The sequence below is a fragment of the Pithys albifrons genome, chromosome 4, assembly GCF_047495875.1.
Source record: "Pithys albifrons albifrons isolate INPA30051 chromosome 4, PitAlb_v1, whole genome shotgun sequence".
NCBI classification, from domain to species: Eukaryota; Metazoa; Chordata; class Aves; order Passeriformes; family Thamnophilidae; genus Pithys; species Pithys albifrons.
Genome location: NC_092461.1, coordinates 62,875,456 through 62,888,991, shown reverse-complemented (window position 1 = coordinate 62,888,991; position 13,536 = coordinate 62,875,456). Strand labels below are relative to the sequence as shown.

The following is a 13,536-nucleotide window of genomic DNA, read 5'->3' as shown; positions in this document are numbered from 1 at the left end:
CGGCTCCAGGCTCCGGGTTCCCGGCTCCGCCTCCCGCCCGCCGAGGTGAGTCTGCTGGATCCCTCCTGAGCGTCTCCCGCGGCTCCGCAGAGCGCCTGCCGGCTGTGTCCCTTTGCCGCAGCAACACGGCGTGTGTTTATGAACCGCGCGAGACCTAGTCCAGAGGGAAGGTGTTACAGCCCACCCCACATAAGCAAACAATACCCGCAATGATGTTAGCTTGTCTTTATTAATTGGCCAACTGAAAATGAGCTTAAAATAACACATTATGGGAACAAGAGAGAGGTTGAGCAGCAGAGTGAGCACTGAGGAACTTTTAAAAAGTCAGAGGAATTAATCTTCATTGTGGAGGAAATTAAATGTTTCTGGTGGTTTGTTGTTTTTGTCTTTTTGGGTTGTTTTGGTTTTGGAGTTGGGTTTGTTGTTTGTTGTTTTTTTTGCTTTGTTTATTTTTTCATTTCCCAGTAAGTCACCAACAGACATTTTATGAAGTTAGCCACAGCTCAACACTGCTGGAAAATATTTTTGTTTCAGAATGGAGAAAACATTAGGAGTGCAGTAAACATTTTAAACTTAGAAGTGCAACAGATAGAGTAAATGACATGGTGTTTGCATGTTGGAGCAGAAATCTCTGGAGCTGCAGCAAGTTCAGTCCCCATAGCAAGTTCACCTTGGGACAGTTTCACAGAGTATCTTCAGCTTTTGTAAGGCACTTTTTATAGTCCATTGTGTTTTTCCTATGGCACATAGGTCTCAGAACTGGCTGACTGGCCCCTGACTTGAGCCAAATGCAGGAGGTGAGTAAAAGTAAGGTGCATGACTGGGCTCCTCGATGGTTGAGGAAAACAACAGATAATCTAAGTGTGACTCTTTCCCTCCAGATCTAGTGCTGGGGGTGGTTTGCTTTCTTTAATGGTAATACAAGGAACCAACACTCTAACACAGATGCTGCCGTTTATGTCAGGTGATGTTTAGCTTTGCTGTCATCACTTCATGTCCTTGTCTTGTGCAGAGAGTGATTATTGATGGTACACAAAGTACAGCCAGTCTGATAGCTCTCAAAAAGAGGATACGTGTCAGCTGAAGGGAGCAGTAGCTGTTTCATTTCTAGATAGCAATTAAAATTAAAAGAAACTAAAACCTCCCATTCTGGCCTATTGTGGGTTTTAATTTTTTTTTTCTTTTTACTTTCCATCTGAGTTCATAATCTCAGTTCCTGTAGCTATTACAGCAATATTAGCTGGTTACTGGTGGGATGGGAGGTGGCCCACAGTCTGTATGGGAGGGATGTGGTCTCCTTTAAGATGTGGCTTGCAAAATGGAAAAGTTTGTGTAAAGGGAGTTGCCTCTGTTCCGCTCTTTTTTGAACAGGTGCCCACATTACAAACATTACCACAGCTGGCAGTATGAGCAGAGAGGTTAACAAATTGGCTGATTCCAGCTGTTCTTTCCAAATATCCTTGTACTATGAACTGTAACAGTCCTGCTCAGTGAGAGTAGCTTAGGAAGATAGTGGCCTGTCTGCACTGGCACATCTTCTGTGTGTAAAAGAGTTTTACTGTTTGCTTCATTTTCTGTATTAGATGCCTTTATGTAGGTTAAAAAATTTCTTCTTCCTTAAACTCTCTTTGTACCTTTTTGCATAATTAAGACACAGAGAGGCATCTCATCATGGAGTTTTAAATGACCTTTCCAGGTTTGTCTGTAAATTAAGATTACGTCACACCAAAGGGATGGGGGAAGAGGGAACAGCTCTGTGACAAAGCCAGTTTAATACAACCATATCTGTGTAAAGCAGAGACTGGCAGGAGTAAGCGCCTCAGAGTCTAAGCTTGTTAGTTAATTATTAGCAAACTTTTAAAGTAAGCTTAGGAAATGACTGTAAAGAAATAGTGTGAAAGTGGTCTTTCTTCTTTACACAATATAAAGCAACTGATGTCCACACACAGTGAAACTAGAAGTTTGCTTTCAGTGTGGGTCTCTTTCAGCATTACATATAACCTAGAATTTCTCTCTTCATTAACATGAGCATAATATTTGTACAATTTATTTTGAAATTAGCTACTGTTTAAATGCACATAAACATACTGGTTTAAAGGTGCTGTTCAGTAGATCCCTGAGTGGTTTAGAGAATGGAAAAAAAATCCTATCTAAAATTTTTCCAGATAGCTAATCACAAATATCATAGTATTTTCTGTTTGTTGCAAATGCATCCTCTTCTAGTTGAACATCTTTGCACATGCAAATAGCTAGTGTTAATGTCATATATATCTGATGTAGTATTCCTTTTCTTGCTTGCTTTCCAGACAGACATGTCAAAATTGTGAAGGCCATTTATCTTCACATTTTCTACTCCACTTGTTCTGATTCCACACCTGTTGTTATACACATTGCTAAGACATTCAGTGATGCTTTGAGGTTGTGATGTCCTCCTTTATATTTTTTTCGACAAGCACAGCCAGTAGTGTCACACAGATGACACTGCAGTTAGAAAGAGATAAGCAAGGAGAGTGGAAAGCTGCTGGCTCAAAACACTTGTATGATATCTAAAAAGGAATGGGCTGTCAAGAATTTGCTGGGTGCTGATTCTAGCTCCCATTGTAGGTATCAGCTCTCCTGCTCTTAAGGTGTTAATCAGAAACATGATAAACTTTCATATTCAGCAATAATAGTAACAATGATGGATGTCTTTTCTGTTCTCCTAAAGGCCAGGTACCACTGCCATTTTCTAGACAGACACGTTATTCCTCTTCAGGTTGAATTATTGCAAGTCATTCTGTCACAGTTATGGAAAGTAAAGCCAAACCAACTAATTATGGAAGGTAGAGCTAGTACAAATGAGCTTTCACTAAACAACCCCATGGCAATACTTTGAAGGTTTTACTTTCTATTGCTTCCTTAAGTAATACTTCTGTTGCTTGTACACATTTCATAGATGTTACCAAGTGTGCATGATACTACAGCTCTGTGGCAAATGGAAACAGGATATTAGACAAAAACACGGAGGTTACACAGCACCGGAAAGAACTGCCAGACACAGCTCTAGCAAGAGGAAGGAACCAGCGGATACTGAAAACAACTGCTGAAATCAGTATCTATCTATATACATTTCAGGCATGAGTAGCATTCAGAGTCTTGTGAAAGCAGGTGATGTGATACTTTGGAGAAAAGAACATCAAGGACATATTAAAGACACTTCAGAGAATCTACCTAAACAATTTCTTTTTCTCTTTTTGTTTTTATATAAAAAAAAAATCAGTTACACTCAGGACAGAATAAATCCAAAAATATCTTTGATGGAGTCAGAAGATATTGGATAGATTGCATGCATGAACTATACTTCCAAAATACAAGTCTACGAGGCTAGTAGATGCCAAGCACAGAAACAAGAAAACATAAAATTATATGACTGAGGAAAAGGTGCCAACACACCTAGGGAGGTCATAATTCAGCTGTCTGGTTTCCAAGAATACACATTTGAGTAGCACATGGTTTCTTGTTTCAAGACAGGCATCAAAGTAGCAGTTCTGATATATTAGCTGACATGCAGACTAAGGATGTCAATAAATGCAGCAGTCTTTGATGAGATGCATTTCTCAAATGTGGCATGTTGATTAATCTTCTAAGTAAAAGTGAATGTATGGAGCAACAGAGATCACGGTCTTGTCTATCCCACAGCTCTGCCATTGCTGTCACTGACAGAGAACCCTGCAGCACATACTGTTCAAACCGAGAGGAGTTTTTCTGGTATAGTTACACCACCTCCCGAAGTGATGTAAGTTGAGCCAATATAAGCTCTCTCCTGGCAAAGTTACGTCCACACCAGGAGTTCTGCAGACATAGCAATATCTGCTGGGGACATGAATTTTTCACACACCGGCAACTGACATAGCTGTGTTGGCAAAACATTATAATTTAGAACAGGCCTAGGAAAAAAATATGTTTATCACCCCATCCTCAGCCATTTGTAAAGCAAATTTAGGACTAAAGAGTCCTAAATACTTAACTTTCAGTTAATAGCTATAAAGCAAATAATGTTTTGCGGAGGACATCACACACAGACCAGTTTGATCAAGTGAATGCCATTTATTCAGATCGCACACGCACCTGTTATCACCCAAAGCATTGTTCACGCACCCTGTTCCTTATGGAGATTGGCTAATTGAGTATGTTCACATGACAGAATAACACCTCACATTGGTTACACACAAAGGTCCATGAATACAATGTTTACATTAAACTACTTCAACATACTTCTGTCCCATAGCTGACCGCATGTGTCTTCAGCTTATCTCTCCACCAGCTTCAGAGAATGCAAACAGGCAGGATTGCTCATATTTCTATTCTCTGTAAGAAATTCTTCCCTACATAGCTATGCTTTACAAACAGAGATTATAATTTCAGTGAGAGGGACAGTGTGTTACATTTATTAAAAATGCACTGCTTCCTAATTCTTAGTGATTTCTATCACAGAGGTGTCTCATAGCTTTGCTGGTAGCATCTACAGTATATATAAAACATCTAAATAACCAAATACAGTTTAATTGCTCTACAGAAGCATAACACATCCAGTGCCTGACTGGATCTGCTGTTGGGCTGGGGTCTGGGTCTCCCATCCTGAGTCAGGCTAGGCTGGAAGGACAGCATGTACAACCATAGTACCTGGGATCACACAACCTAATTGGGTGTGCATCCTCCTTTTCAGAGTTATGGTCAGCACCTGAAAAGAAGCAAAAATGAGATTTTTTTTTCAAAAGTAAGTATTTTTTCTTTAAGTAATCTTAACAAAATTGTTGAAGAAGCAAAACCAAAACCAGCGTGACTTTCATGGAGAGCTCGGATAGGCACCAGCAGTCTGGAATAAATTCACCTGTCTCTGCAGTCTGTAATTTTCTCTTATCACCAGTCATTCCCAGTTTCCATAAAACACCCAGAGCAGGGAGGCATTTGCATTTCCCTTTCTGCTGCATCGAAGGTCACCAATAACTTGCTAGGGATTACCTACTCTCCCCTTTGCCAGATGAGCTGTGGCTGAGAGAATTGTCTAGCCCATGTCAGTCAGAAACAGAAGGATAAGCAATAATTCACTGTTTAAAGAGGCTTTAAGTAAGTTGACTCATTTTAAGCAGCAATTCTAGCAATAGCTCAGCCAGAAAATCAGGAGTGGGAGTGTGTGCATAACCTCTAGGAAGAGGGTGGTGACAAGTAGCTGGCTAAGGGTTACATATGGAAACCACTTCTAGTGGCACAGCAGCCACCAAAGTACAACTATACTGTTAACACTGCTGGCAGTGTGCTGCTGGCTTTATCTGGATGGAAATCCTCTAGATTTCCTCACTTGAAAACTGCCTACCACTGTAACAATGGGGGAGCGGATGGAATTTCTAATATTCATGGGGTATCTCACATCTTTCAATGAAAAAGAGAAGGCAAGAAACTTTCTTAATCAAAAGGAATAAAGCAAGGGCAAATGTAGGCAGGAGATCAAAAAGCATCTCTGCCACTGAAATGCATTAGCCTTGAAGTAATCTCCTAAGGGGACTGAAGGCATTCCCATTGCTTGAGGTATTTAAAACTAGGTTAGACTTAACACTAGGAAGTGTACAATGGAGGACAATCCAGAATTAGCCGGGAAAGGGATTAAATAGTCTTAATAAGCCTTTAACATAGATTCTGTGATTTCAGTGCCAAGAATTCACATGTCCCTCTGCTCTCTCTCCTGCCTGCAGCTGCCATAATGGCAGATTATGAAATCATTGTAAATGTGAGCAATTAGCTATTCTAATAGAATTTGATAATGTAATGGTGGTACATTATTATTCTTCTTAGTCTCAACTAGGACTCCTCTACAGTGGATTTAAGTTGACTTTTAGTAGAACTATTACAATCTTCTGATACAAAGACTTTGCATAATTATTTTGTTTTTCTAATAATCTCTTTGGGTTTCAAGCAGTGATTTTGTTTGTAGTTTAATCTTTTTTTTCCCCTGAATTTCAAAATTCGTAAGATGTTTATCTTACCATCTTTTATTTCTGTGTTTAGTCACTCATTATTATCCCACATCCTTCTAAATTTGTATCTGTTTGACAGCATGAGAAATCCAAGAGGTTCATCTCTGTAAGATCAATAAGTAAAAGATACAGTTTGTAGAATAAAGATGAATTAGTATTTACATCTCTGTTCCATAAATGTTAGGTCACTGTTGAAATATTCAGATTAACAATGTATTGTTTATAAACATTGTCTAAGGAGAATTTATTGTTTCACAAATACCGCCATTTGCTGTGATCTCTTGTAATTTTTCACATTTCCTGTTGTGTCAATTTGATAGTGTGTCCTTAGCTCCAGACAACTGCTTGACTCATGTTCACACTGGAACATTGGGTACTTTGTTTAGTTTCACCAGGGAAAAAGCCAGTACATTGTGGTTTAGAGAAATCCTACCAGTGGAGATGGCTCAGTGAAACCAAACTTCATCTTTAAAGTAAAATTACTTACAATGACTTGCATTTGACAACTTTTGAAGTCCTTTTAATTTATGATCTGATGGAATTCCTGTGAAGAATTGCTTTGTATGTGCACATCCATAAAGCCAAAAGAATTAAGTTTAAATAACATCTTACATTCTGTGGTTTCTTTGTGTTATTTTGCATCAGAAATATTGTGCCTATAAATCACTGCTAGTCAGTTTTGGTCTTTTGAATATGTAACAAATTCTCTAAGTATTACATGACTTTCAAATTGGGTATAAAACTGTCTTCAAATAGCTGGGAACTCATAGCTAGTATAAGAATCTTATGTAGAAAAATATTTAAATCAGAAAAATTACCACTTTTAAATGGGTTTTTAACAGAGGTTTTCATCATTCCATGGAGTTGCAGCTGGTAACATGAATGATACATGTGGCAGTGGGGAAGGAATATGACAATTGAAAAATGAAGCTGGTTCCATTTTCTCTTTCACACCCAAGAGGTGCTTACAGAGACAGGTTCTGTTTTGTACCATTTTCAGTGCAAAACCTTTAAATGGTAAACTTATAAATCTACAAGCCCTGACCATAATTTCAAGATCCAGATTGAATTTTCAGTATGTAACATCATTAGGAAGATAGCTTTGTGCTTGGTAATTGATTTTTTTAATGTCTTGAGAATTAATTTTCACCAGGAAAGTTTATGGTAGCCTTTTTACAAATGAAGCAAACAACTATATTATACTGTGGGAGCCTGGACCCTGACATACCTATCCATCTTAAGATGACTCGTTCTTCTCAAAACACTTCAATTTTAACCTAACTTTTTGGATGACAAAGCATTGCTCAAAGGTTGTGAGGAACTTATTTTATATTACATGCCAATATTTTATTATTATTGATCTGACATACAAATAAAGGTCAGTGAATTTAGAACGAGGATGAATTTGGCCTTCAAAATGCATCTATAACAATATGATTACCAGCCTATTTTTCCCTTGCACCTTAAAACTCAGTATAGATTGATCTGTTGGCAGAGATAGTTGTTTTTAACTTTCTTCATCCTATTCTTTTGACAAAGAGAAATGAGAACACATGGCTTCTAGTTACTCCAGTAAACTTAAAAGTACCAGCGAATGCTCTCTGGCCTTGAAGAGGCTGGCATGGAGCATCCCACATCTACCCAATTACATGATTTTCTGAACAGAGACCACCTGAAAACTGCCTGTCTCTGCACTGTGCCAGCTCCCATGGCAGTGAGAGATGAGAATTCAAGCTGTCCCAGACTGAAAGCACTGCAGGGACTATTCTTGCAGTTTAAAAGTACACATTTGTGCATACCACTGTATGCTGGTTTTTCCATGTCCAAAATTAGTTATGACCGACCACCACGTCTTTAGGATTTACTTTGAAATATTGGATGAGAGATCACAGATATGTTACAAACTTTTTTGTTTGCTTCTTCTCTTGGTATTTGAAAATCTAAAGATGAAAACATTAAGCCAAAACACACAGATCTTTCTAGGAATCATGTTTGATGTAGAAAAACAATTACAAAGTTGCATACAGTTATAACTTCTGCCCTTCAGGTAAGGGACGGTACTGAAAATGAGTTGATAGATAATATTTTTTTAATGTAAATAGGCCTTTCTGTTTCTGTTTAGGTTCTCAGGCATGGAGGCAGAGCTTTTCTACTTGTCTTGGCCAAATGAATGCTGTCTTTTCACAGATAAAGTAATTACATCAATTTGAGTTACCCAAATTCTCTTCTCATAATTCAGATAATTTAATAAATATTGACATAAGAAAACATTTTATGTCTCTGTGGTATTTGGTTACGTTGAGATCCACTGTCACTCTTGCAATGACTCCAGCATGAAGATTTTTCAGTAACTGGGAACCTCTCCTTACAAAAGATGATCCTGTCCAAAGCCCTTTTCCACACCTACAGCACACAGCTCTAAAACCCACCTTCATTAATAATACTGTCATGCCATTGCAGTGGTGTAGTAATTTACTTAGAAGTCAGATGCTTTTGTGGTACAAGTCAGAATGAGTCCTCTATAAAATGCCTCTTCATGTTTAAAAAAATGTAGTGATGTGAACTTTAATAATGTTTCCAAATAGCTTGTTGAGTCTTATTGTAAATGAAATGCAGTTTAGCATTTAGCCATTTGACATTGTTGTTATCAATGTGATAAAAATATTTCTAGCTTAAAATTGTGCTGTTTAAGCTAGAATTTTCCCTGAGTTTTAATATGAAAAATAAAACAAGAGCAGACACAGCTTGTGTGTCTTCTGGAGAAGAGCCTAAGCATTGGCATAGCCATTTGGATTCTTGGGAATTGCCATAAGTTCAGGTGGCTCCAGGGTACAATGAAGAACCTGTCCAGACAAACATTTATTTCAATTGGATGGTTTTGCTTGTAGTGCTGGGATCCCAAAATATTCATCTGGAAAGCATATTGGAAGCTTAAGGAAGCATAAGCAGCATTCCTGATGATTTTGGGAAAAATTGTCTAAGGAAATTTGGTAAAAGACTCCAACTCATGTTTGCATTTCTTTAACCCCCCTGGCTGGTTGAATGAGTCAGAAGGAAAATCAGCTGGGGTATGCTATGAAATTTCCTAGCTGTTTCATCTGGCTCACTCAATCCCATAACAAACAAATCAACTTATTCAAGGAAATAAGAATAAACATGGGTTAAATAGCAAAATTAAGAAGCTGGATTTTAATAATAAAAAGTTCACTGTAATCTGGTGAAGCATGTGCAGAGTAACTGGATGGTTCAGAGCTATATGTGCACATGAATATCTAATCTAAATGTATGTGCAGTTAGAAGTGAGGTGATGTGACAGCATGGTGATCAAAAATCACCCTACATTGCAGGGAATTTTCAATGTGAAAAAGTCACCTGTGGTGCCCAAGTGAGTAAGGGTACTTTGGGCATTGTATCTTTCCTTTTAATATGACATAGCCAGCTGCTTGTGCATGAGAACTTTAGTATGATGGGACAGATTAAATCTGTCTTGATAGGGCTATGCAAACAACAAACTCAATCTGAGGGACTGGACGGGTGCTGCTCTAGGCTTCTCCTATGCTTGTGTCCCTGACTGACCTCTGCTGCATGGCTGTTCCATTTAGACACAAAGGATATTTTGTCCTGCAAGCCTTGTCTGGGAGTTAAGAATCAACCCACTACATCTCGTGCTCTGTATTTTTATGACGGATCATTCTGCAGCCCACACTATAATCACAGAGTTATCCTCAATAGGATTTATATAGATATCTCTTTTAAAAATGTGACCTTCAGATGGAGTCTTGCAGGATTAGAGATGATGCTAAACATACTGTTCTATTTTAGCTGCGCTGGCTGTAGAACATATAATGGAACTATTAAAAATGTTTTTCTCTCCTATTAAAATTAGATTCAGACACCTTAAGAACAGAATGATAATGGAAAAAGTATTGTTTTCATATAGTTCTTTCTTTAAGAGTCCTCTTCAAGCAAGCTGATTAGCAGTTTTATTTTATTTTTGGTAAAAATTCTATGCATACAAGACAATTGAAGATGTAATACTGGGCTTTTTATAGCATTAACACAATAAAATATAGTTTAAAAAGTAGGAAAATAGTCTGATTATGCCATCCATTTACTGAAATAATACTGCTTTCAATACAGGTAATGAAAATCTTTGTTTCATTGAAATCAGTGGAAAAATGCCTATGACCTGTGGCTTAGATCCCTTCCCTGCTTTGAATGTTTTTCATATTGCATTACTAGGATTTACATTTGAGAGGGCTCTTAATGTTTTCCAGTTGAGCGCAGATATAGATATAGAGAAAGATAGATAGATAGATAGATAGATAGATAGATAGATAGATAGATACATAGATACATAGATACATAGATACATATATACATGTGCATATATTTATCTTTATACACATATATGTGTGATTGTGCAGAAACAGGCTTGAAGAGAGTTATCTGTTTGCTTTTTCGTAGAGAGCCATTACAATGTCAGGTTTTGTCAGCATATGCCACAATTACCTCTGATTTCAGCTACTGGAGACGACATTGTAACTCCTGGTAAACAAATGTCAGGTTGACAAGGACTGCTCTCAGGTTAGGAACCATGTTATGTTGCTAAATTATCTCAAATTCTACCTGTTCCACTCAGGAAAAAGGCTACAGGTGAAAGGATAAAGTTTTTGGTAGTATCATCACACTGGTTTGCCTCCACTCCCACTGAGCTGATGAGAGCATTACCCACAGCTTCACAAGAGCAGCAGGGCTCAGTGGTTCTCCTCAGAGCAGTCATATCCCACAATTTGCTCTTTCTACTTATCCCGGAAAGAAAAATGACTTGACCTATGCATAACTTTCGTGTGCTTAATTTGCCAGCTGGTGAGTGTCACATGTTTAATTCAGGGAATGCAAATAACAGTCTCTTTAATAGTTAGTATTTTCACTGACAACACAGTCACTGAGCTTAGACAGCTGATTACTGCTGCTGTAGAGCTAAGTCCTTAAATATTATCAAACTAATACCCTTGTATGGTCACACTGGATACAGATTAGTGAAAGCCATAATCCTATTTAATTTAACACAGTCCCAGGGATTTTCCTCCACAAAGAATTTGGTCACATGCATAGTGCATAATTTGCATAGTTCTTAAATATATGGCCCCTCTCTAGGATCAGGGCTGTCTGCCAGTTCTAATAGCAGTTATTAAATCCCATTGTACTATGCACCACAGTCCAGATGCAGGTATCTGCTAGAAAAAGCTCCATGGTTAGTAAAAATTTGTTGTGGCTCAGCTATGCCACAGCTCATTCTCTCAAGTCATCTGTTTTGCCCTCTGAGGAAGATGTTATCCCTCAGCAAAGGTAATATGACAAAGGACTACAATTCATTTTACCCACAGTGCAGCCCAGCAAATCCCAGCCATCCAAGAACTTAGATGTATAAAAAGTGTCTGTGCTTTAACTGTCATGGATTCTGGGGTTTGTGGTTAAGCAACTGCTTTCTGAGTCATAGGAAAGGTCTGACTTTTATATGCTGAGCACAGCTAAGCTAACACACCTTCAACAATATGTGATATCTTTGGTAACAGCAGATTAGACTTGTAGAATTAGGGCTGCCCTGTTACAGTCTTTTTGGTTCTGTATATTTTTTTGTTTGTTTTATTCTGTTTTCCCCCCATGTAGAACTATTGTTTGAATGGGAAAAAGATACTTTAGTCCTCCATCAAGATGTGTTAGCTAATACCACTGCTCATCATGTACCAGCTGCAGATTGCAAGGAGTAGGTGACTGGTGTGTCACAGATATACTGCAGACCTCACAGGGGACAGATGGGTACAGCTCTCTTGGGTAACCCTGGACAGAAGTAAGCGAGTCTAGAGGAAAGGAGATGCGCTGAAAACAGTGAGCAATGTGGTCAGCTGTGTGTTCAAACAACAAGTACTGAATCCCAACAGGTTGAAACCACAGGATGCTCTGCCACCTAGTCAGAAGCTTCCTCTCTGAACCCATTGTCAGTCCAACTAATCTTTCAGGGCTCTTGGGTCCATTTTTTTTCCTGTTAGGCAATGTTTGCAGCATTTTATAGACACTTGGTATTTGTTGAAGAGAAATGATGGTGAAATTTCAATCAACAGACTGCTGGGTAGTGAAGCAGCTCTGGAGACAGGGAGCAATCTTCCACTTTCGTTTTCCTGGCAATTTCCAGGCATATTGGGACAAATATATGGCCTGGGTATTTTTCACATGAGACTGGCCCTGCTTTCCCCAAAAGGGCTTGGTAGATATTAGCAGCTCAGGCACAGAGACTTCACCTTCTCTAGCATGATGCTGGAGGTACAAGCCTTCCCCTCCAGGAAGCAGAGAGAGTGGTTCAAGTTGGTTATGTTTCCAGTTTTTTTTCAATAACTTAGGCACCACCCAAATGGATGTTGGTCTAATGCACAGAGTAATTATTAGTATTATTACTACTATTACCATTAAAAGAATAGTGCTTCTTCCAAAAGTGCCTAAGGAGCAAGCTAAGGTAAACTTCATCTTGCTAGGTGCTTCACAGTTTTGGGCTGTCATTCAAGAACACAATAAATCCTGCTGCAGGGCTCCCACTACTAGATCAAAAGCAACAAAGCCACAGACCCAAAATGCTGATCCTGTATGAAATAATGCTTCCCCCAGCCATCCAGTGTGGTACCAAACCAACCACAGCCTGTTTTCCCAGCACTGCAAAGTCAGCATACAATCCCAGTTCAGGTGCTCTCGCAGTGCAGTTGTGTGACTTCCTCTGGGTCAAAACTTCACTGATCTACTGTTATTCTTCATGGCAACATGGTCTCAGAAGATCCAGTGGTTTGCTCCTGAAGAGCTTGCCAACTACACAGACAAGAAAGGTGTCAAGAGAAGAGGTTTAATGGCAAAGTAAAAGGAACAGAAAGATGACTTATTGGTCATGTTTGGAGGGACAGTGAAGGAGCAAAAGATTGTAAGGAGAATACACCAATGGAAAGATGAGGAAGGGGAAGAACACAGAAAAGCAAGGAAAATTAAGAAAAGTTAGATGGATGGGAAAACTGTTAAAAGATCTAGCTGAGAAAGAAGAAAGGGAAGAAAGACAATCAGAAGGGAACTGGAAAGCCTGGGCATAACTGTAGAAAGATGCTGTAGACTGCATATCTCTTGCTGGGTTTCCTCTGATACTTTCCTGAAAGAGGATGCATTTGCTCACAGGCAGTAGAAATACTTCACTGAGGCTCAGAAACATCCAGAGCTGTAGTCCCTCCTTTTATCTACTGTTTCTGCTGATGTTTGCTAGTTCTTACAAATACTTCTTTCGTCTGGTAGAGATTAATAAGGCATAACGAACAGCAGCTGCCTGAATAGTTTGCTCAACACAAAAGGATGAGCTACTCTGTCTTCTAAAACTGACACCTTAGCAGAAAAGCAGAACTTGATGACATTTAGCTCTTGTTACAAATATTTACACGTATAGTTGAGACATGTCACTTTTGCTGCACTCAGCATAGCTGAGTATGGCTTATTT

The 13,536-nt window shown here is 38.8% G+C and overlaps 1 protein-coding gene across 1 annotated transcript in view; it reads left to right on the top strand.

Moving 5' to 3' along the window:
• The first annotated feature begins 783 nt into the window (after window positions 1–783).
• The window catches only part of SULF1 (sulfatase 1), a 181,357-nt gene continuing 168,604 nt past the window's right edge, over window positions 784–13,536 (top strand). The window contains exon 1 of the mRNA XM_071554381.1: window positions 784–797. The gene's annotated coding sequence lies outside the window, so the exon portion shown is untranslated. The remainder of the gene's footprint in view (window positions 798–13,536) is intronic.